The sequence below is a fragment of the Astatotilapia calliptera genome, chromosome 1 (assembly GCF_900246225.1).
Source record: "Astatotilapia calliptera chromosome 1, fAstCal1.2, whole genome shotgun sequence".
Taxonomy (NCBI): Eukaryota; Metazoa; Chordata; class Actinopteri; order Cichliformes; family Cichlidae; genus Astatotilapia; species Astatotilapia calliptera.
Window position 1 is genome coordinate 25381406 of NC_039302.1, and position 22451 is coordinate 25403856.

The window sequence follows — 22451 nt, forward strand, 5'->3', positions numbered from 1 at the left end:
AAATACAGTGCACACAGTTGTGTCTATATGTCTTTGTGTCTGTGCGTGTTGCCTCACCTCAGGAAACTTGTGGCTAATTCCATTAGTGGGTGGAGAGAGCATGGAAATGAGGGGAGACAGCTGTTAGTGAAGGGAGGTTGATGGAGTAAGCCTGGGGGGAGTGGGGAGGCGCAGACACACACCCACTCACAAACTCACATGCACAGCACTACACTTCACATACGTATATCTTTTTTTCCTTAAAAATATAAGGAGACCCAACTGAACTTATTTTATGTGTATGCCTTGGAAACATGCCAGATTATTAGTCTTAAAGGCCATGCATTCATGGTTACACAGAGTCATCACACATGCTTTAGGGGGGTTGTGACATATTTGCTTTTATTTTACGTTACAGTATATAATATAGTAGGCAGTATGCAGGAAACTGTAGCAGTAGGAGGGATTATGTCTATATGCATATACAATTTACAACTGTATTTTCTTCAACTCAATATGTGCACTCATGGTTTTACTTTATATTACCCACCCAACACAGTCTGTTACATTAAACTTTTTTAGATATAATGGCTGTAAGTAAAATTGTGTGCATGCACAAAGGTAGAAAAGTGCATATGCTCTGCTTTTGTAAAGATAATAAATTCATGTGTGCTCATGACACCTTTTTAAATAAATGTAATATCTTATTACATTATTTTCTCTTACAGTTTTACCCAGTGGATGAAGACATTACCCAGGGATTCAACTGCACATAAAAAATGCTCTTTGCATCACAAGGTATTATGCTTGTCAATGAAAACGACACCAAAGACAAAACCCAGTTTAATCAATTGCAACTGCGTTCTCCCCTAATTGTTCCCTGACTTTTCCACTATGCACATCGGAGCGTCACTGAAATGTAATCCACCCCAATAAAAATCTTTAGTGGGAAAAAGTAACAGTTTGTAAACTCAGTAAATTTAGAGCAAAGGTCATTAGCACACACAACAAAAAAGATGTGGTTGAGTTAAAAGTACAAAGACCTCCAATGACACCAAAGCAGCTATCTTTACTCATCAGGTCCATTACATGCAGCAGCTATTTATATCAAAAATACAAAGAGGATTGATAGATATAAGCACACAAGCACTTACGTATAGCGAAAGTAAGAAATACAGGCTCTGTAAGTCAGGCTTTTTCCATGTATTTTTGCTTACAACACCAAACTTTACCGGGCTGCCTGAAGTCTGTATTACTCACACATAACATATTCAAAATACATCTTGTACATATGTGAAGTACTCTACGTGTGTTTGTATGTTTGTATGTATTGGCACTTGGGGCTAATGGGTAGGGGGTGGGGGGTAGACTAAGGGTCCAGATGGTTGGAAAGATAGATGTAGAGATAGATAAAGACAAAGAAAGAGGGAACAAAGGAAAGGCAGAAGAACACACTGTTTATCATTCAGGAGACTCTCCCCAATGGTCACTGCTCAGCTAGCACACATACATACACACAGGTATGTGTTGGTCTTAATCCTATTGTGTAGCAGTGACCAGAGTGTGGGAGTCTCATCACCTGTCTCCTCTCCCCCTCTCACATACACACACACAGTGATGGAGTATAATCCTGTCAGTAACTGTGATGGAATTTAGAGAGGATTTAATTTTTATAATTCTACCAGCATACTGTGAATCATGGGAGCAAAAAGTAAAGTCCAGAATATCTGTGTAAGCACATACACATCTCTGTCTTTTGGTGCAATGTGTTTTTTACATCTCAGTCTTTTATTCTGCTGTTCCAGTATATTCATTTTAGGTCTCTTTTAAAAAACATATATATTCACTTCATCCATTAGTTTTCACACAAAAAATGCTAAAATAAAATAAAATATTTATGATTTCTTTACTCTCTTGTGGCAGTTTTACATAATGTAATCAAATTAAAGTGAACACCACCAGTGTGCAGCTGGAAGCGTCTGTAGGGAAATAGCTGCAGATGGGAGCCATGAGGGTTGAAACTACTAAATGGCGCTGAATGCTCATATATATACATTAAACTGTCCTAAACAGGGGCAGCATGTTTAAACTGTACCAGGGTGGTTTCACTGTTTAGTGTGAGATATCGTTGGCTGAATGTGCTTGATTGACGGGAAATTGGAGAGGAGTCTGGGCAGTCTGTCAAATTGTTAATATGATAGGTAATACCCCAAGGACGTGCACATACGCACAAACAAGAAAGTGACTCCCTTTCTATCAGCCTTTCCCTATCAGTCTCTCTAAACACTCCTACATGTACCTGAATTTCTTTACGTCGCTGTCTTTCATTTTCCTTCCCACACACGGACAGCTTTCCAGCTTTTCTCTTCACATATACTCTCCCTGTGACTTAATCTTTCACACACACCTATATATGCACTCTGTTTGGCTATGTGGCATTTTACTGCAGGTTAATAATGAGAGGAGAGGTGTGTGACCCTGTCAGAAGTGTGAGAAACTGACCCAAAGACATCAGACAGAGGCCGAGACCCCCCAACCCTGAGGGCATTAAAGTGTGTGCGTATAATAGTGTGTGTGTATGTGTGTGTGTCCATCCCCGTCTTCTCATAGATGACATATGTGGGGTCATTTACATACTATTACCTTTCTACTGGATATGAGGAATTACACACACTCACACACACAGGAAGGTGGATTGGCCTGGTGTGATGTCCCTGTCAGATGTCAGGCTGCAGATGGGATGAAATAGAGGGGGGTAGGTCACGTCTGTTTCCTTTTTTCTCTCACACGAGCACATACACTCACAGACACACACCTGTCTTGCCCCTAAGGTGCCCAGTTACTAAGAGAGTTGTCAGCAGGTCTGTGGGAAGCCTCAACTGTTTGACATCTGCCAGAAAACTCCCAAAACATGCATGCATGCACATATCCCCCACCACCTCATTTCAGAACAACAGAGCATCTCCCAATGATCAACATTTAGATACAGTCATCACTTACTGGTCCCAGCTGCCACACACACAACACACACACTCCTCAGGAGAAATAAATAAATAAATAGAGTTATGGGCTAGTGGAGAGATTGAACTGCAGACAAGTTGGTGATGAAAAAAAGAAAAGCGAAGCGTATATGTGTGTGTCAATATGTGGATGTGTGTTAATGTTTGTATTTTCTCAGCTTTTCATACTTACACTCAGAGTGATAGAGAGACATGTTTCAATTTGTCCCACTTTCATAGAAGATAATGAAGCTGTCATTCTCAGACAACTTCACTGGATTGGTACAGGACCACAGACTGCTGCTCAGGGAGACACACACACACACACATCTACCTAAGTGTGCAGTGCTGCAAGCGATCCCCCTGGCCCCTGTTAAGCATATGTCAAATATAACCATGTATAGAAAGCGAGATTGTGTGACATATGTACAGCTGGCTGAATGGCAGACACAAATCATAGAGTAACACATACACACGAACACTCAGCTCGTATCTTTAACATGCAAACAGACAGACAGCTCTGATAGCAAATAAAATGAAATCAACCTTGAATAGCAAAATCCTCTGTGAATACTTGTCTCTTCTTTACAAGTCAATTTCATATCCTGTAGCTCAAGACAAACCTAAAGAGATTTGAAATTGATGTAGAAACAGACAGAGGGTGGAGGGGGAAAATGGGTTATAGAGAGAAAGGGAAGAAAAGAGGGAGAGGAGACCTTGGTGAGAGCCAGGATCATAGGTTAAATGGGGGTTGAAAAATTATAACTTACCATTTACAAGTGCAATGTCCATGATGTATTCAGCAGATCTGATGAAACTGTTATTCTTTTAAGAGCGTTTAATACATGATGACTTGTAATGAGTTCAGATTATTTGCTGGGATCATGGAAAGCATTATGCTTCTCCTCTTTTTTCTTTTTTTAATTATGGGTGGTATTGGCTCTCTGAAATGGGCAGGGATTTTACATGCACTTAATCACACAACTAAGAGGTGACAAATGTAAGTCCGAGTCATTTGGGTCAAGTGCCTATACCATTGTATTTTAGATAATCAAGTAGTTCAGTTGCCTAAATCAATCAAAATCATTTTAATAAAAAAACACTAAATCGTGCCTATAAAAATAATTGTAATATTTTTATTTTAATTATTAAAACAGAAGAAACCCAATTTCATGAGTGAAAAATCTTGACCCACTCCAATGCTGTACCTTTCTCCACCTAAAGCTGACTTTGTATTTTATGTTCCTTTCTCATGTGAGTGAAAAGTTTACCACAATAAAGTTCTCACTGTTGTAATGTTGTATTAAGAAACTTTGTGCTAAAATGTTACAACTACTGTTTTTGAGCTAACCGGTTGCTATGACTTAGACACCAAAGAGTTTCCAGTTAATGGTGTCCAGGCCTCAAAGTAACATTCAGACAAGGAATGCAACCTGAATCGTGAGTAGTGCAGTGAGAAAGTCTGCCAAATTCAGACTTGCAACAAAGAGTTTTGCTACAATTTCCTGAGGGATCTGGGGAGAACATTTGGCAGAAACTACCTAAACTGTGATGTGTTGACTCTGGCCTCTTCGCCAAAATAAAGTTCATGTTGACAGATCATCAGATTAACAGACTGGAGGATATCCAGCAAAGAGATTGAATGGGACTTGACAAACAAATCTAAAAAAAAAAAAAACATCTGGAGTGCTAGAAGCAGTGAAGAGGCGAAAAAGAAGATGACCTTGAAGGGTACATTAGCCAGTTTTTGATTCCTGGGACTATATGATCACATCTAATACTCTGGAATTTAGAGATCCACATACATTGCAAGAGATCTATAAAGGCCCTAAAGTTGGTTTTCTAGTCCTTTCTACCTGTCAAGCTCTAAAAACAAGTAATCCATCTTCTTATTTCACAATTTAGCATTATGTTTTAGTCCTTCATTAAGTCTATGCTTTTCCAAACTTATGGCTAAAAAAATGTCTCAATTTCCAAGCAATTATGACCCATCATGGTGTCACTAGTGTTATTTTCCTCTGACTTTAAAGTCCTTCCAGTGCCACCATTTTTACAGTCCAGGTTGCACTTCATCTTGATTTGTGAACTGATCAAATGCATGAAATTATTACAGGGATCCTTTTATGGTTTTAAATAAACCAAAAACATTAACCATCCAAATATTTAATGCACTTAACAATGGAAAACCAAGAAAGAAAGACTAAAAGTGTCTGCGTTGTCAGTGAATGTGAACAAATGAGGGAAGAAGAAAGGAAAAATGAGGACAGCAGTTAACTTTTTTCAATCCGATCATCCTCACACCCACTCATCTCTCTCTATTCAAAGAAAGACATAATTACAGCTTTGAGTCTTTAGCCTCATAATTTACTCGTTCTGTCACATTATTTACAATTCTCTCTTTTTCTCTTGCTCTCTCTCTCCCCCTCTCTCTCTCGGCAGGGGTTCGCCCCTATAATCTAGTCTGTTAGGTCCAATCCATATTCCAAGTTATTATCACTCTCATTTGCTTATTAAGTGCTCCCTTGTTTTCTTCAAATAAAGTTATAATTAGAGATTTGGTGTCTGCAGCTTGAATTACTATCTCCTCTTTATGGAATCTTGGGTGGGATGAGAGAGAATCGTGTTTTATCATACTCATGGAGTTAATGAGGATGTGCACAGCTTGATATTGTGTTTGTATGTGTGTGAGGGTGTGTGCGTGTTTTCTAATTACGTCTCAGTGACAGCTTTCTGGCCTCCAAAGTATCCATATACTGTATACCCTCTGTTGTTTTGTTTTCCCACTGATTTATGTTAATGAAGTCAATCACAGAAGAGGAAATTCACTGCTTTATGTAGTGTTTGAGATTAAATTGCCATCATACTTCAAAGTAGTTGTTTATATTTTATTTGATAAGTATACTGATATATACATAACAGTATTTTGTACCACATAATTGTCTCTGTAGTTGCTTATTTAGCGTAAATTGAAACCAAGAAGACTTCAGTGTCATTATTTGGCTTTTACAGCTTTGAATACTAATCACCAAGGTTTCCTGAGGATGATGCACTGATCCATTCTTACCTTCTCGTGACCCACCCTGTGGGCCCAACCCTGTCTTTGAGAAACAGCAGAGTAGAGTACATTAAGACACGCCCCAGCAACACACTGATTACATATGCTAGCTATGGTAATGAGCTGAGCTGGACAGTGGAAGACTGCTGCTGTTTATGGCAACTCATTATCTGGCCCATTGACCAGAACTGTTCTACACATCATAGAGCCCCGTGTCCTCTACATCTATTCGACCATCATTCTCTTGTCTGGGTGGGGGTGTAATACATTTGTGCTTGCGTGTGTCAGTTGGTGGTTGGTTGAAGGTTTGTGTGTATATGAGAGGTGAGACGTGATTGTTGGATGGGTGGATATATGAAGAGATGAGTGGATGGGTATAAATAGAAATTTGTGTGAGAGAGTGTGTGTATTTTCTTACTGGGTGTTATACATAATGAAAAGTTAGATGAGTCGTCAGCTAATGATCTCATCCACACGTGCAGCGTTACACATCGGTTTCAATACTTTTTTGCTGGGAGTTTCATTTAAGCGTGTGTTTGTGCATGTGTGCATACGATTACATGCCCGAGTCTCTTACTCAAGAGTGTGTCAGTGTGTGTATGTTGCTGTGATCACTAGCCAAAGTAAAGTGTTTGCAGCTGAGAGAGACAGGGGCGCTAAGCTCAAGGGCACATTTGTTTCAAGCTAATGATAGAATGTAAATGGAGCAAATTTCCTCTGCAAGAACAGAAGCTCTCTCGCTCAGACACACAACCACACACACCTTCATACTTTCACACACACGCGAACACAGACACACACTCCTAAAGACACGCTTTTTCAAATGCACACACATAGCGGCATCGTGTTGATGGAGTGCAGAATCTCATTACACATCTAATAGAATAAGTGTAGTGTGCGTATGGGGAGAGGAGAGGAGCAGCCAACCTGATTAGCCTTATCACTTTATTATGCCGCTCTGCACGCAGCACACAGGACAATTGCATTAGAGAGGAGCAGATGAGCTGAAGGCAAGGAGAACTCAGCAAACACAGCCTTAATTGATTCCTCACCAAATTAGCGGGGACAGGTGGGGGGCTCACTGGCTGGGTGGCTGCTTGACTGACTGGATGCTTGGTTGGCTGCTTCACTGAGTGGCTGACTTGTTGACTTGTTTGGCGGTCGATTGACTGAGTTACAACGAGAGGAGTTGACTGACTAACTGAGTTTACCAGTGAATTTTGTTGAGCTGAAGGTGAGGAGAACTTATCAAACTCTTTAATGTTTTAATTGATCCGTCAGTAGATTTTCAGGGACAGTTGAGGTGAGACCCCAAGTGATCCACTGCCTGCCTGACTGAGTGATTGTTAAATGGCTGACTGGGTCACTTGATAGTAACTGTTTAGCAGTAGGTTTATTTGAAAACAATAACAACAACGATAGTCTGGCTTACAGCTACAATTTTTTGGAAGAGCCAATTAGTCTAATCAGTCTATACGTTTATCTTTAGTTTTTTATCAAAAAAACTTGAATTTCATAAAGATAAAAAGTGCAGTTCTGAAGACTCCTGCAAAAACAAACAACTCAGTGTGCTTCATTTGCTTCATAATCACAGGAGCCACTAAAAATCATTGGTTAAAATCATTAATTAAAGCTTTAAAATTAATTGTAGGTGCAAGTGAACCTTGCAGTAATGACAGTCTTTAGTGGCAATAAACACCTCAAAAAAAATTGAGCTTGTTTTTTTCATTGCAGCAAGAAGTCAGATCCCTGCACTTTGTTAATTGTGTGGCATGTGAGGGAGGGTAGGAAGACTGGATCGGTGTAATGGGGTGTAGGTGGAGGGATGAGGGGGAGAAAGAGGGAGAACACAGGACACAAGGGGAAGAGAGTTTGTCTTTGTCTCTGTAGGTCCCCCTGGGGTATTGTGGGATAGTGGAGGTTAATGAATCTGATTGGCTGGTGGGAGTTTTTCTGCTGGTGCTGCGGTTTGCACACTCGCTTCACTTTTTTATTTCGCCAAGTTTGGCTTAGACACAGTGCAGCATGAAGGACAGTGTGGCAAACAAAAAGTGCTAAATTTTACTGAGTCTGTGGAATATGATGAAACTTGTGTTTAACATCGCTGAAGCACAAAATTAAAGATGCTCATATTTACATTTTAAAATGCATGCACACCTGGGTAGTAGTAATCTCAAAGTTACGGCACAGGTAAAAGGCAAAAAACCCCAAAAACAACAATATTTTTGTTTTATTAATGAAATACTGCAGTTTCAAAAAGAAATCACAATGGCATTTTAGTGATAATTTCCCATGTAGAATTCTCTTTCATGATATTTTCATTGTATATTTAATGTAGATTTAAAGTATTGAAACCACTGAACCCATTAAACATAGTAGTACGACAAAACGCTCACATAGCTCATATGAGTGTCTCATTCCTAATAATCACTGTTTCCATCCTGCTGTGATGATACAACTTTTTAATTACACGCAGAAAAACAGAAACTTATTGCCAAATAATGGCAAAAAGAAAAACTGATGATAATTTTGACCAGAAAGTTTTTTTCTTTGCTTGATGAATTAATACTTTATTAGTTATTTAGCTACAACCAAAATATTTCAGAAAGGCGCTTGCTACACAAATCAGAGCTTTGAAAAGATGACCACCTTTCAGCTGTTGCATATAAATGCAGAATTCCATTATTCAAGTACAACTTAATTTATTGTAGAACAATAAGTTCATATTTTGTGTTCAGTATCAGCATGCCATTTCTGGTGAATATCTATAAGAAAAAAAAGCCTGTTGAGTTAAGTAATTGAGCTTTTGATTGTAGTAACTGCAGTGCAGACTCTTAGAGATGTGACTGGCATCTGTTTGAAGTGTTCAGCTCGTTGGAGCTTTAATATGTTGCAGAGTAACTATTAGTCCCAAACTATAAATAGATCGAAGTGTATGTTTGTTTCAAAATGCCCCTAGTTACACTCGATGTGTCTTCACATACATGTGCATACATTCATACACGTCTTTGAGTGTGTGTGTGTGTGTGTTTCCCTCTTAGTGTGGCTGTATGATTGTGTGTGTGTGTATATGAAGTTGTATGTGTGTGCTAATGAGAGTTGGGGGGAGCGGGCTGTCGCAGCAGTGCGTCCTCTGCTCTCCCGGCAGGTCACTAGCGACAGATGTTCTCAGCATATGTGGCGAATTAATTAGCCACTAGTAAACAGAGGGGGCTGCCGCCATGAGCTGCTGGTCTGTGCCGACGCTAAGCCGCAATGGGCCGCCTTTAGTCCAAATTCCTCTTGTCCCATCCTCCTCTGGTAAATAGTTACAGGGAGCATCATTCTTTTTGATCAGTGGACCCATAATGAGTCGGGGCCACGTGTGAGTTTGAGTAGTGCATGTGTGCGCTTGGTGTTTACATGGGAGCGGTGTGTATGTAACTGTGTGCGCATGTGTTTATTCTGTGTGTCGGTGTCAGTAGAGAATGGTTTGTGTCTGCACGCGTGCGTTTGCACGTCAGCACCCCATCATTTGGACATGGCAGTGAGCCTGTTATTGTGATGAGAGAGCCCCTTGATGACCTAATTGGTTGATTGAGGTGCATCTCTGTGTGTTTCTGTTTGTGTGTGTGTGTGCGTGCCAGGGCAGGGCCTCAGCATTCCCAGAGCTGGGAATGTTTTCACAGCTTCAGAACAACTTGGCAGAGGCTGAAAATACTTTGAGAGCTGCTTGGATAAACACACTTAAGGACGCCATGCTGATACACTTGGACTCTGGTTTAACCCTTTGAAGAAAACTAAACTCAGTTAAAGTAGTTTTTATACCACCAAACTGCTCAGGCATATCCAAATCACACTGGCAGATAGGTAGGGCTGTTGGAAATGTGGAAGTTACTGACAGCAGTGGTGTCACATGACTGTATTCATGGGTGAATTTTGGCATGTGTGGGTTCAAATTAAGTAAAGATATAAGCTATTTCAAAATGAAAATTAAAGCTGCTCTGTAAAAATTTTCTCTAAAACTCGTAAGATGTCCGTTATCAACAGTGTTTGTATGAAGGCATGGTTTGTGTGTGTGCATGAGCTTGCGTGTGTGTGGCTGCAGTAATGAAGTTGTTAGTTAAAGTGGCCCCCACCCCATGGGACTGGCTTAAGCTGTGTGTGATTGCTTAGGGATCGGACACACACACACACTTATCATTATCCACACATACACATACACTCAGAGTCATTACTCCATTACGCACATGGACTATTGATTTTCTGCCATCTTTCCATCAGGTGAGAGCTTGCCAGGGAATATGGGAATGAACGCCAGGCTGGGAAAATCAAACTGTCACTCCTCCTTTCCTCTCTTCCTCCCTTCTCTCTTTCATTACAGACAGATGACAGGTCAAAGCTGCTACTATTCACTCTGTTGTTTTTTTCTCCACCCTTCATCACTCAATCTCTGCTTGTTTTCTAACATCAGCATCCGGTAAATCTGTTTCTCTCTAAGTCTTTCTTAATCTCTTTCAGTCTGATCTATTTTTCTTTATGTTGGCTTTCTATCCTGTAACTCCTCCACATTTTAATGTTTATTCTTATGTCTCTTTTTCTTTTTCTGTCTAAGCGTGCCTGCGCCTTCCTCCGTCTTCTCCCTCGAAGTGATGGATTCAGTCCTCTCCTTTCCTTTTCCCTTTCCACCTCTTGTCATCCCTCTTTTCTCAAGTCTCCAACACTCTGCACAATCAATCAGCTGGCCCCTCCTCCCTCAATCTATCCATCCCTAAACCCCTTAGTCCCCTCTGTGGTGGTTCCTCTTTCCACAGATTTATTCACCTTTCTCTCTCTCTCTCCCACTCTCTACGTTCCTATCTACTTCCGCCCTTTCTAATGTGATGCTTCCTGCATATCATTAAACTCTTTTCTTTTCTTTGTCTCCTTCTCTCCTCATCTTTGCCCTTTCTCAGTCTTCCTTTATGTCTCTTTTTCTGATCATGTTAAACATTTATTAGGAACTGTTAACAAGAAGTTCTCTCTAGTCTTCTATACCTATCCTTTCCTTTCCTTTCCACCAGTATGCTCTCCTCTAACTCTCCTCCTCCTACTTAAACTCCTCTTTCCCTATTGGACCCTTTTTCCCTTCGCTTTCAACACCGCATTCTCCATGCTCACCCTTCGTCACTTCTCGACCCTTGCTACCTTCCACTCTCTCCCCATTTCATCGCTTGTATGCTTCCTTTCTTCTTTTCGCTTTATCTCTCCCTTCTTTCACCTCCCATGACTCCTCCCTGCTCACCTCTCCTCCCTGAGAGGAGAATACGGGATCAGTGGATGTAATTCACTGACAAGGGTATCTATATTTAATATTAATGGGCACATAGGACCCTTCACTCTCACACTCACACACACAAATGGACACACATGCTCAGTGCCAAATAAAGAGTGATCAGAGGCTGTGTAAGGTTCTGCGTTGTAGCCCCCAGGATAGACGCCTTGTGGACACACGCAGCACACACACTCCTAATCGCGTAGCACTTGGCGCTGCAGGATGGATGTGGCATCATTAGGCAGAGGAGTGTGGCCGTTCTCAGCAGAAACGGCCACGCTGGCGGTACACATCAATCTCGTGCCGCACGCTCCCTCAGATACTGTCTCTTTCTCTCTCTCTCATTCTCTCTCTCTCTCTCACACACACACACATACACACAAACAGCGAGAGGAAGGAGCAGCGCAGAGCAGTAAGGTTTTTTGTACAAGTACAAACATATACCCACATACACCATGGGCCTACTAATGTATCTGCACTATCTCCCTCGGTCTGTGTTTCCTTCTCTGTCACTCAGTCACACAAACACACACACACACACACACACACACACACACACACACACACACACACACACACACACACACACACACACACACTTTTTCTAATTTATTTACTGTTGAAAAGTGTTGCCAAGGAGAAAGGGACAGAGAAGGAGAAAAATTATGCTCATCCTTTTCATCCTCATTGTTCTTGTCAATGCTTTCTTTTTTCTATCAGTCTCTTCTCTCCTCTTCTCTTCTCTTCTCTTCTCTTCTCTTCTCTTCTCTTCTCTTCTCTTCTCTTCTCTTCTCTCCTCTTCTCTCTTCTCTTCTCTTCTCTTCTCTCCTCTTCTACAGTTTTACTTGCTCAAATCCAACTTCTACAAAGTATGTGTTTATGAAAATGTATGCCATGATTGTTAAATATTCATTCAAAACTATTAGTTACATTTTTATAGATGCACACTAGTCTGATTGATTGTGTCTGTCCATTGCATGTTTTTTTTCTTTCAATTTATATCTTTGACATCACACAAGAGGGAATTAATTTTGTTGTAAGGCAGCCAAAAAAACACAATAAATTTAAAAAAATGTTTTAATAAATTGACTCGGACTTGTTTAGCATTTTTGCAGTCACGAAACTAAAGTGTATTATCAGTTATGGAAAACTCTTCAAATTTCTTTTACAAGGGCACCTCTTCAGCTGGTTCCTGCTCTGTAGCGATCCTTCATCCTGAAAGGCATATAGTACACCCTAGCTATAATTAATTATTCCCTGTTATAACTCAGATTCCCATTTTTTTGTATAACGGCGTAGGTGCCGTCTGTATTCGATCCACGTTTCTTACTTCCTAATAATCTCCATATCTGTTGTTTTTTGGCTGTTGTATGACTACTTAGTGATTTAACAGCAGTGTATTAAAGAGATAAACCGCTCACACTGCTGCTTTAATATGGTGATCGGTAAAGTAAAAAGTTTTATCTTGTGTACAGCTTCAGGTGTTTCTACGTATTTTAGTGTTTTCCTTGTGCTAATGATGTCCATATCAGAGTTGTTGAGAATAACAAGCGTCTACTGCAGATACCATCTGCCTGCGGGCAACACACAGCCTAGTGTGTGTGTGTGTGTGTGTGTGGTTACACAAGTGTGTGTGGTGTCTCCTTGGCTTCCATTGATCTGTGGGTATCGCACTGTATCAAGTAACAGAATGCATTGGGACAGGAGCAATATTTAAATGAAAGTGCGTGTGTGTGTACATGAATAGATGTAAACATCCACTTGTGCTTGTGCGTATGTATGTATGTGTACCGGTGTAGATTTTTTTTTTTTAAAAGAACGGTCATGGTACGAGTGCAGAGCAGAGTTTCTCTCCGCTCCTCCTGTCGACAGATGAATAGACGGCCCTATTGGGAATCAATGGTAAAACTCGAGCCATTGAACAACTGTCCGCCTTTTCAATTGTGTCCTGTTTGAGAAACAATTTGACAATAATGTCAGCTTGAGAAAAAAGACACACGGTCAATATACAGGGAGAGCTGTGTGAAGGACAATTTAGAGAGCGCCATCATCTATATGGGAATGTATGAGTGTGTGTGTTCTTTGTCCTGCTGTATTTTTGGACAGTACTGACAATAGAGCATTGTATACTCTTCACCGATAAACAGCTCTCGGAATCGTTAAAACAAATTTAGTGTGTGCAGGCACAGTCTTGCGCGCACATACACACACACACACACACACACACACATATAAACCCACTAAGACATAGTGCGGTGAAACTACAGGACACCAAAGACAAATATTTCAAAAGCAACATTAATCACACCTTAATGTACAGCTGAAATTCAATTTTTTATGTCAAGTTAAATTGAGGGATGGATTTACTCGGATTGTACAATAATAGTGAAATAATGAAAGTACTAACTGTATATTATTAAATACCTTATGTTTGCGAATGGATGTGGACTGGACCACTCAGTATTTAGTCTCCATTTTAAGAGAAATAACCTCACACATCTTGCTTAGCTAACTTTTTAACTGTTAAATTCTTTACCAGTAATGCTGCTGTTAACATGAACAATACTAAATATTGATAATTATATTGTTGATAGAGCTAAAAAAAAAAAATGCTTTTTTTTAAGTTTCAATATGCATTTTTCACCTATAATTTAAAGTGACAGCACTTGCAAAAAAGGGAGAAAGAAAACACTTGTTTTTGTCAAAGACAACCCACACTAGCTTGCTTTATAATTCACAAAGCTCTGTTTCTGTCTAAGGATGTGTGTGTACAGTGTGTTTGATGTGTGTGTAAAGATCAAATTCACACAGAGTTCTGTGACTGTTAATTAATGCAGTATCGCGCTGTCTTAAGTTGGCCATATTGTTGAAGCGAGTGAGTGTGTTTGTGTACAAGTGTGGTTGATTAAGGCAGGGCTCCCATGGGATCATGCACCAAAACCCCCTCCACACACACACACACACACACACACACCAATCCATCAGTTTGAAAAGTCCCCAAACAGGCAACATATTGCTGGGGACATGGCCAGAGTTATCAGATTTTAGCTGTTTCACAGATCTACAGTACTATTGTCAGGTGCACATAGTGGGCAAACACTGCCTAGTTTAACACATACTGTTATTCCAGGTACATTTCAGCACACACACTGTATACAGAACAGAGGTGAAGGTAGATAGGAGTGTGTGTGCGTGTGTGTGTTTGTTTGTGTGTGTGATCACAGAAATGAAATTTTTTTTGTCAATCTGTACTGTTGCACATATCTACAGTGGTGTTTGATTAAAGAACAAAAAAGATGCTTTATTTTATTTATTTATTTTACTTTGTACATTTGTTTTATATTATATCCTTCGTTTAAGTTTTGGTCCTCACTCTAGTGTGTACAAACATTTGTCTAGCTTTCCTTCTGCTAAATGTCAGTCCTGTTCTTTACACAGTTTTTTCAGGCTTTGAACAAAAATGTAATAATTTCAATCTTGTGGTTCCCTCAGGCATTGTAAGTTTATTTATAGGTCCTCGCACTGTAACCCATCCAGACCTAGACTGGCCGTGTCTGTCTCATTAACCATGAACACAGAAGCCGGGTCTTTGTGCGAGTCTGAGGAGGTGCGGATCAATAGCCATCCTAGAGGTTTGGATACAGAGCAGCAAGGTGAGGGTCAGGGTTAGCCGCCCAGTGTTAGGGGAAAAAGTGGATAAACAGATGAGAAAGCAACCAACAGAGATTGAGATAAATGAATATTAGAAGAGACAACGAGAGAAAAAGAAAAAAAATAATCATAATAAATGTTAAAAAAAAAAGGTGGACTTTGATCGACATAAACTTCCCACATAAACCTACAAATACACATGTGGTCCAGCACCTACGGAGGCTACCAGGTTTTGCTTATTACGTAATTCAATCAAATTTTACAGCACCCCCCAAAAAGTGCTAACATCAGCATCTTCTCTTTTATTTGCATTTTTATTTTTATTTGTCCTTTTTCTGCTACTCTGTTAACTATAATCATACAAATTCTACAACACAAAATCTTTTGACCAAACCTTAAGTCTCAGGAAAGCAGAAGTCCAAGCATTTAGATTTTCCACAAAGCATGATCATGTCAAATAGAGTCCACAGTCACACGCACTCACAAATGTGCACACAGAGTCCTATTGTCATGATAATGGCTTCTGTGTTGTTGGCTTTAGGGTCAGGAGGTCAACATAAGCTTCTTAATGGACTGTGAAATAACCCTAACTGCATTAAGCTGCCAGATCTCACATCTAACACACACATAGATGCACACACACATGCACACACATCCATTCTCATGCATATGTGTATACATGCAGACACACTGCACCCTCACACGCAAACACACACAGAAGCTCAGATGTGATTGGATTGGTCTTTAATTGGCAGGGCGATCACACCTTGAGGATGGATAGAAGATCCTTCAATCAGATGGAGTGATGGAGCGAGGGATAGACAGGAGTGAGGAAGGCAGTAATGGATGGACAGAAAAGCAAATGAGTGAACCTAAAAAGAGGACACTGCTGTGTCAAACAATGCCGCAAAGCTCGTCCTGTGCCTGGACTGTGGCAAAGCGCGCACACACATACACACATATTGTCAGGCTTACATTAAGATAATGTGCCGTCCAAATACTGCTTTGCCTTTTAGAGTGTATTAGAAAGTGGAAGATGTTCAAGTGCGCGCTCAGTTGGTATATAGGGAGTCAATGAGAGGCTGCCGCTGGCTAAGTTTGACCTCAGTCTACTGTCATTCTCCATATGCTTTCCACTAATACAATTATTCCACTGAGAAGGTGTATCTATCTATCTATCTATCTATCTATCTATCTATCTATCTATCTATCTATCTATCTATCTATCTATCTATCTATCTATCTATCTATCTATCTATCTATCTATCTATCTATCTATCTATCTATCTATCTGTTTTTTTCTCTTTTTATTCTAAATAAGTTTCAAGGTTTATAGCCAGGCACAACGTTACATTTCATGTAATACTGACTAGCTTTCAAGACTAAATGAATTTCAGATTTTTCCTTAATATCCTCTCCTCTTCCTTCCTCTCCTTTCCTCTCTGCCTGTGCCAAATGGGTGTCTCCCTGAGTGGGGATCACAGAGGATTTTGGGGGGATTTAGCTCCGTGTCTTAAATCAGTCTTAATTTTTGCTCTCTGCTATTAAAGAGCCGCCATTAAGCTCTTCTCTTCTCGCCTCATTTCCCTCTTCCTCTTGTTTCACTTTTTCAATTTGTGTGAGAGGGGGAGTTCACTCCTCATAAAATTTCACTTTGGCCAGCCTATCATTTGCATCTGAGCCAATAAATAGCAATTAGCATTAACAATTAAACCAGCCAGTGGAACTGCGGGCAGCTCCCTGAGATGGCCTGATGGATGGGAAGGTGGATAGGGAGGAAGAGACAGAGGAAAGGTTTAGTGTGTGTGTGAGTGTGTGTGCGCGCGTGCTTGTATCACTACTTACTACATGAACTCTCGCAGGGCCATCCAGTATATCTTCCACTTTCATTTTCTACCCAAAGCTAATTTATCTACTGTCTCCTTGGCCTAATCATAACACACACATATGCAGTGTGGGCAGAAATGCCAGGCTGGCTCACCATTTGGTACTCGTATACTGCACAAATTTTGCTTGTTAATTATGCTCATTAAATAACAACAGTGTTGGATGTTTCATCTTAGCTCTCTTCTTCACCACTACAGAGATATTGAAATTCTTGGTAGAGATCTATGTATTCTCATGTAATGATTCCACCTTGGCCTGGTAATTTATGTTAGTTTAGAGTGAACTGTGCTATCAACACGTATATCTCAAGAAGGATAAGAAGCTCAATGCTATTTCCACTGATTTTGAAAAAGATTTTGGAAATTTATCATGTTTTAATTTGGTGTCTTGCTTCATCCAACAGGATTACTACTACTAGACAGACAGAAGTTTTTCAGTTTGTCATTGAAGCAACTAGTCCAACTCTGAACTGAATGCTCAGTGAACCAAAGTGATCGGGAAGCAGCGCACAGCAATCTCTGAATGTGTTCGTATTCAAATGTATTGAATTCACCAAAACCAAGATTGGGCTGTACAATAATCATAATTTACTGATGATTTATCACAATCATCAGTTAAAGACTTCAGGATTTAGAAACATGAATATGAGGGGTGCCCAACGTTTTAAAAATGTTCTTCTGTTAGTGCACTGGTTTTGTCTGTAAAGTGCTTATCTCAGTTACATTGAACCAAAGGTGAAGTTTTTTTTGTTTGTTTGTTTGTTTTTTAAAGAAGACCACAGATTTGACTATTTTAGAGTCAAATGCTCAAATGGTAATCAAAATTGTTATTATTATTATTTATTGATTAATCACTTTAGTTCATGACTTTTGTCATTACCACATATGAATGTCAAAGACCATTAGTTTATAATTCTGTGATATATTAAATGCTGTGTTATGCAAATATTGGCTTTATTTATTATTACTTAGCAAAAAAGTTTTTTCTCCTATGTATTTGTGCCGTAGTCTCTTATGTGTCCAAATATAACAAGCATTTATGATTCACTGCTACTGACACCAATGTGCAGCCCGTCTCTGTGTCCCCTACCCCCTGCGTGCACCTCCACTGTGCCGGCGGTGAGAATATTGTTGGTAGCTGGTGACGATCAGTCCATCTCCATACATTAATCACCACCAATAGAAAGCCCTGACACAGCAGCTACAGCAGTACCACTGCCCTGCCTAACAAAGCATAGAGCAAGGACACACAGTGCCAACAGTGGAAAGACAGAAAAGAAGAAGAGAGGAAAAGTGCCGTTGTGCTGGGTGGAGGATACAGAGAGAGGGAGAGAGAGGGAGAGTTAAATGGGAAAATATGGAAATGTAGAAAGAAAACAGTCATACTTTATGTTTCCCGCTCTGTCCTAACCTCTGTCTTCTTCCCTTTCTTTCGCTGCGTCTCGTTTTCTCTTGTTCTCCTGGTTTTTATTGTTATTACCATGGCAGCACCATTAGAGAGCTCTACGTTCTTCTCCACTGGAGCAATAAATGAAGAGGGCCTCACTCCTTTTTCCTCCTCATCCTCTCCTTTCTCATCCCTTCTTCAGGTCCCCCCGCTCACCTACTTTCTCACCTCCCACCACATTCTTCTCCGTTTTTTTTTTTCCTCACCGTTATCCTGCTTTCTCATATCCGGACTTGTACTCACTGTTTATCCTTTTTGTGAATTTTAATGATTTTGGCCTCATTTTTAATCATCCCCTTGTAGTATATAAGTGTTTTCACTCCTTTTCCTGCCATATCTTCTGGTAAACCATCATGATCTATGCATAATGCAAACCTGTTTACCATCCCCCACTTTGCAAATGACACACACATAGCCGATGTGGGCTGTAGTAATACTTGTAATGTTGCAGTCAAGACAAATCACTCTTTGTGATTAAAAGCTACTTTGTTCTCAGTACAGTTGAAACACTTTGGACAATTAATGTGGAGTCCCAGCAGAGCAGATACCAACTAACATCACATTTCTATAATATCATCATCATATGTTCCTGTCATTACAGTAACCAGCTTGAAAATTGGATGTTTCAAAGCGGATTCAAACCACAGCATGCTTGATTTTAATGCAAAGACGACAGCGATAACTATGTTTTTCAGTCTGTAAGTAAAGCATTTCTATTTTGATGTAAACTATACCAAACATGCTATATTACAGAAAAAGATGAAACTACCATTATCCCAGCGTTAAAAGTAGGGCTAGATGCAGGCGGTTGCAGGACCGAGAAAAGTTAAAAGAGAGGGTTACAGACAGAGAGGGATACCATGCTGTGAGATGAAAATGCAATGATGGGCTCCAACACTAAAAGTGCCACAATCAATTCCCAGCCAACAACGCAAAAAGATCCATGAGGAGTGAGCTGCCCTATCAGGTACACCACATGGTATGAGACGAGACAGAGACACAGCATGTAGACGGAGAACAGAAAAGGGAGAAGGACAGAGATGAAAGCTGAGTAAAAGGATATATGGAGTGTCTTGGGTAGGACAAGGTAGGAACACATGTGGGAAGTAAGCAGGGAGCAGATGCCAAGAACGTATGACAGTGAGTGTTAAACAAGAAGAGAGTGAGGGTGGAGGGAGCGGTAGGTGGCTGTAAGGTAAGGTTAGAGAGAGGAGACTATGAGAAGCGTATATTAAAAAAGATAGAAGGACAACGTTCTATTGAGAAGGCACTGCTTTGTATTCATAGTGGTGTATGCTTAATCTGATTCTGACCCTAAAGGATGTGTCACAGATGCTGATATTGTTTTACACAGTGGGAAAAAAACACTGCTAATAATCCTTTTTGAAACATGGTATTACCATGACTCAAAAAATCAATTTAAAGTTTTATTTAGTATGAGCGAGAATAAGTGGCTAAGACAGTGAACTCAGCAGCAGTTTTGTTTACAGAGGTCAAGAAAGAAAACCTTTTTCCCATAAACTGAAAATCTTTTTGCGACCTCAGCTATCGCCATCTGGTGTCCTTGTAATAGAATTTAGGTTTTCAGGCACTTCTGTATTGGTTTTGTTTTTCTGGAAGTCACATCTATATTTTATTTCACATTTTATACAACTTACTGAAGAGTTACAGTGTCCCATCAGGGCTTGTAACGCTTAAGGCTAGTTGAAACACCAAATTAGTTTGACTGCTTCCCCCACCTCCAACCCACTCAAGAATTGTGCTGATAATTTTAGGGATTGTAACACTGTTGCATTGACTATGACATACAAACACAAAAACAATAACTTTTTCTGCGCTTCTGCCTGAAATTATATAGAATGCAACCAAAGAGAATATTAAGGAGTTTGTTTTTTTCATATCTCTGTTAAGATTCCTGTCAGAAATGATTTCTTCTTATGGTTACTGCCACTTTGATTTTTGATTGCTAAATATTAAGAAAATGCACCACTAAAACATTTTTTAAAATAACTCACACTGATATGCCACAGCAACTGTGTAAAACTTTACAAAAGTACAAAGCCTGAAAAGCTGAAAGACCTTGAGTGGTGATGGTAGGCTGGAGAGGTGAGAAAGAAAATAATATGTGGATAATAATGGAAAGTCTACAAAAAAAAGTTTTTAAAATCCCTCCAGTAAAAGTAACAGTTTGGCGAGACTGTGGAAAATGTTCTGTATGTGTTGGCAACTGCCTTATGAAAATGCATTAGCCTTGAAGACAAAATCTAAATAGCAGAAAGCAGTGGGGGCAAGATTAACAAGTCTATACCTGCTCTTGAAGACAACGACAATGTGCTAACATTTTACTGACACATTGGGCAGACAAATGGGAAGGAGGGAGCGAAAGAGTGATGATATCAAGGTCAAGGTCAATAAATAAATAGAAAAAGTCTGGAAGACCTATATTAGTCAGATATACATTTCCAGCCTTGCCACAAACTTCTGCATGTTCTTGACATTGCATCAGAGGTGGCAAGTACAAGTACTTTGCTACTGTACTTAAGTAGAATTTTCAGGTATCTATACTTGAGTATTTATTTTTCTGAAAACTATTTACTTTTACTTCCTACATTTTAGCATATCTCTACTTTATACCTTTTACATTTTAAAACATGCTTGTTGCTTTAGGTTTAGTTATTTCCCTTCACTGCACAACTTCCCAAAAATATCACATTAAAATAATTTTATTAGTGTATCCAGTAACAGCACAGACAGAACAGGAGAGAAAGAAAGGTGGTTATTTTTAGGTATTGCTCAGTGACATTTGATAAACTGAAAGCTTGTTGTATTTTTTAGTAAAGTTTGTATTTATATGTGATGTGTTGGTGAAGTTCTGTTTTTTCATGTTGTGTAAAACAAATTATATTCAAAGGTTGAATGAAAATACTGAGCAGTTAAGTGCAGGTTAAACAGGTTAGTTTGTTGTACTGTTGTGAATTTACAGTAAAGCACTGTGTTGGACTAGTGCAGAGCAGTTGTGGTGTTCATGGTCACTGTTAGGTTACATTAAGGTTTGCAGACAGCAAATTAAATTTAAGGTGATGATACTGGTTATATCCACTCACTGAATCCCACCTTTATGCTAGCTTTATACTGTATAGTATTACCCTTTTCTATGCATGTGTTCTATACAACACATGTTCAACCTGAGTTCATTCTTCGTATTAGAATTTAGATTGAAATAAAGATTTCATTCGTGTGCATTAATAATATTTCATTATGTTAATATGGCACAAGTTTCAGTTTCATTTACAAGCAAATAACTAGAAGATGTGCCCTCCACATAGTTACTTTTTACTTCTATGCTTGGATTAAATTTTAGGCCCTGTACTTTTTCACTTTTTCAACTTTTTCACACTTACATATGTACTTCTGCTTAGGTGAAGAATGTCTGTACTCTTGCCACCTCTGCTTGGCATTCTCTTATGGCTGACAGTGCACTCACTTATCTATCCCTCTACACGTACTCTATCTGTCTGCCTGTCTGTTCATCCATCTGTCTGCTCTCTCTTTCAAACACTTGAACACTTGGTTATTTTGGGTTCGCCATAGGAAGTGCTGCTTCTCACCTGACGTCCCTGAGACATGGATTCATTACTGAGCCCGACGCCAATGGGATGCTCTGTGTGTGCGTGTGTGTGTCTCATGGAACTCATCTCAGAGCAATTAAGTTGTTTGGGAAATTGCTGAGAGTAGTGTAATATACTCCCTCCCTCTAAATTTTCATCTGTTTCCTCCTATTCCTACTGTTCCTGTTTTTTGTTTTTGTTTTTGTTCTGTTTTGTTATCCAAAGTGTAGAATCAATAAAGTACAGCTTCTTTCATGGAGTAGCCAGTTTTGGATACTTAGTTGACATCTTCTGAATTAACTGAGGGGCATTCGCTGTGAAGCAGCTACAGGAATTTTTCCTAAGTACAAAGTAGTCAAGTGTTTGTGTTCATTTTCTTTTTCTGTTGAGTTGCAGCGCATTGAACCCTATCGCCATCCATCCTTTCTTCTCTATTCACAGTTGTGGGGGGTGCTGGAGCCTTTCCTAACGGTCACAGGCAAAAGACAGGTTGTCAGTTCTCAGTTGTCAGTTCTCTCACAGGCTTACTGCAG

General features: G+C 39.7%; 1 protein-coding gene across 3 annotated transcripts in view; it reads left to right on the plus strand.

Annotated features, from left to right (window-relative positions):
- The window catches only part of spata17 (spermatogenesis associated 17), a 65623-nt gene extending 48264 nt beyond the window's left edge, over positions 1 to 17359 (plus strand). Inside the window, exons 10-11 of one of the 3 annotated variants that reach the window (XR_003272660.1) lie at positions 708 to 777; positions 17268 to 17359. The gene's annotated coding sequence lies outside the window, so the exon portion shown is untranslated. Of the gene's footprint in view, positions 1 to 707; positions 1162 to 2428; positions 2517 to 17267 lie in introns of those variants that run through there. The other 2 variants (XR_003272659.1, XM_026171526.1) reach the window with 2 other exon arrangements.
- Positions 17360 to 22451: the final 5092 nt, after the last annotated feature.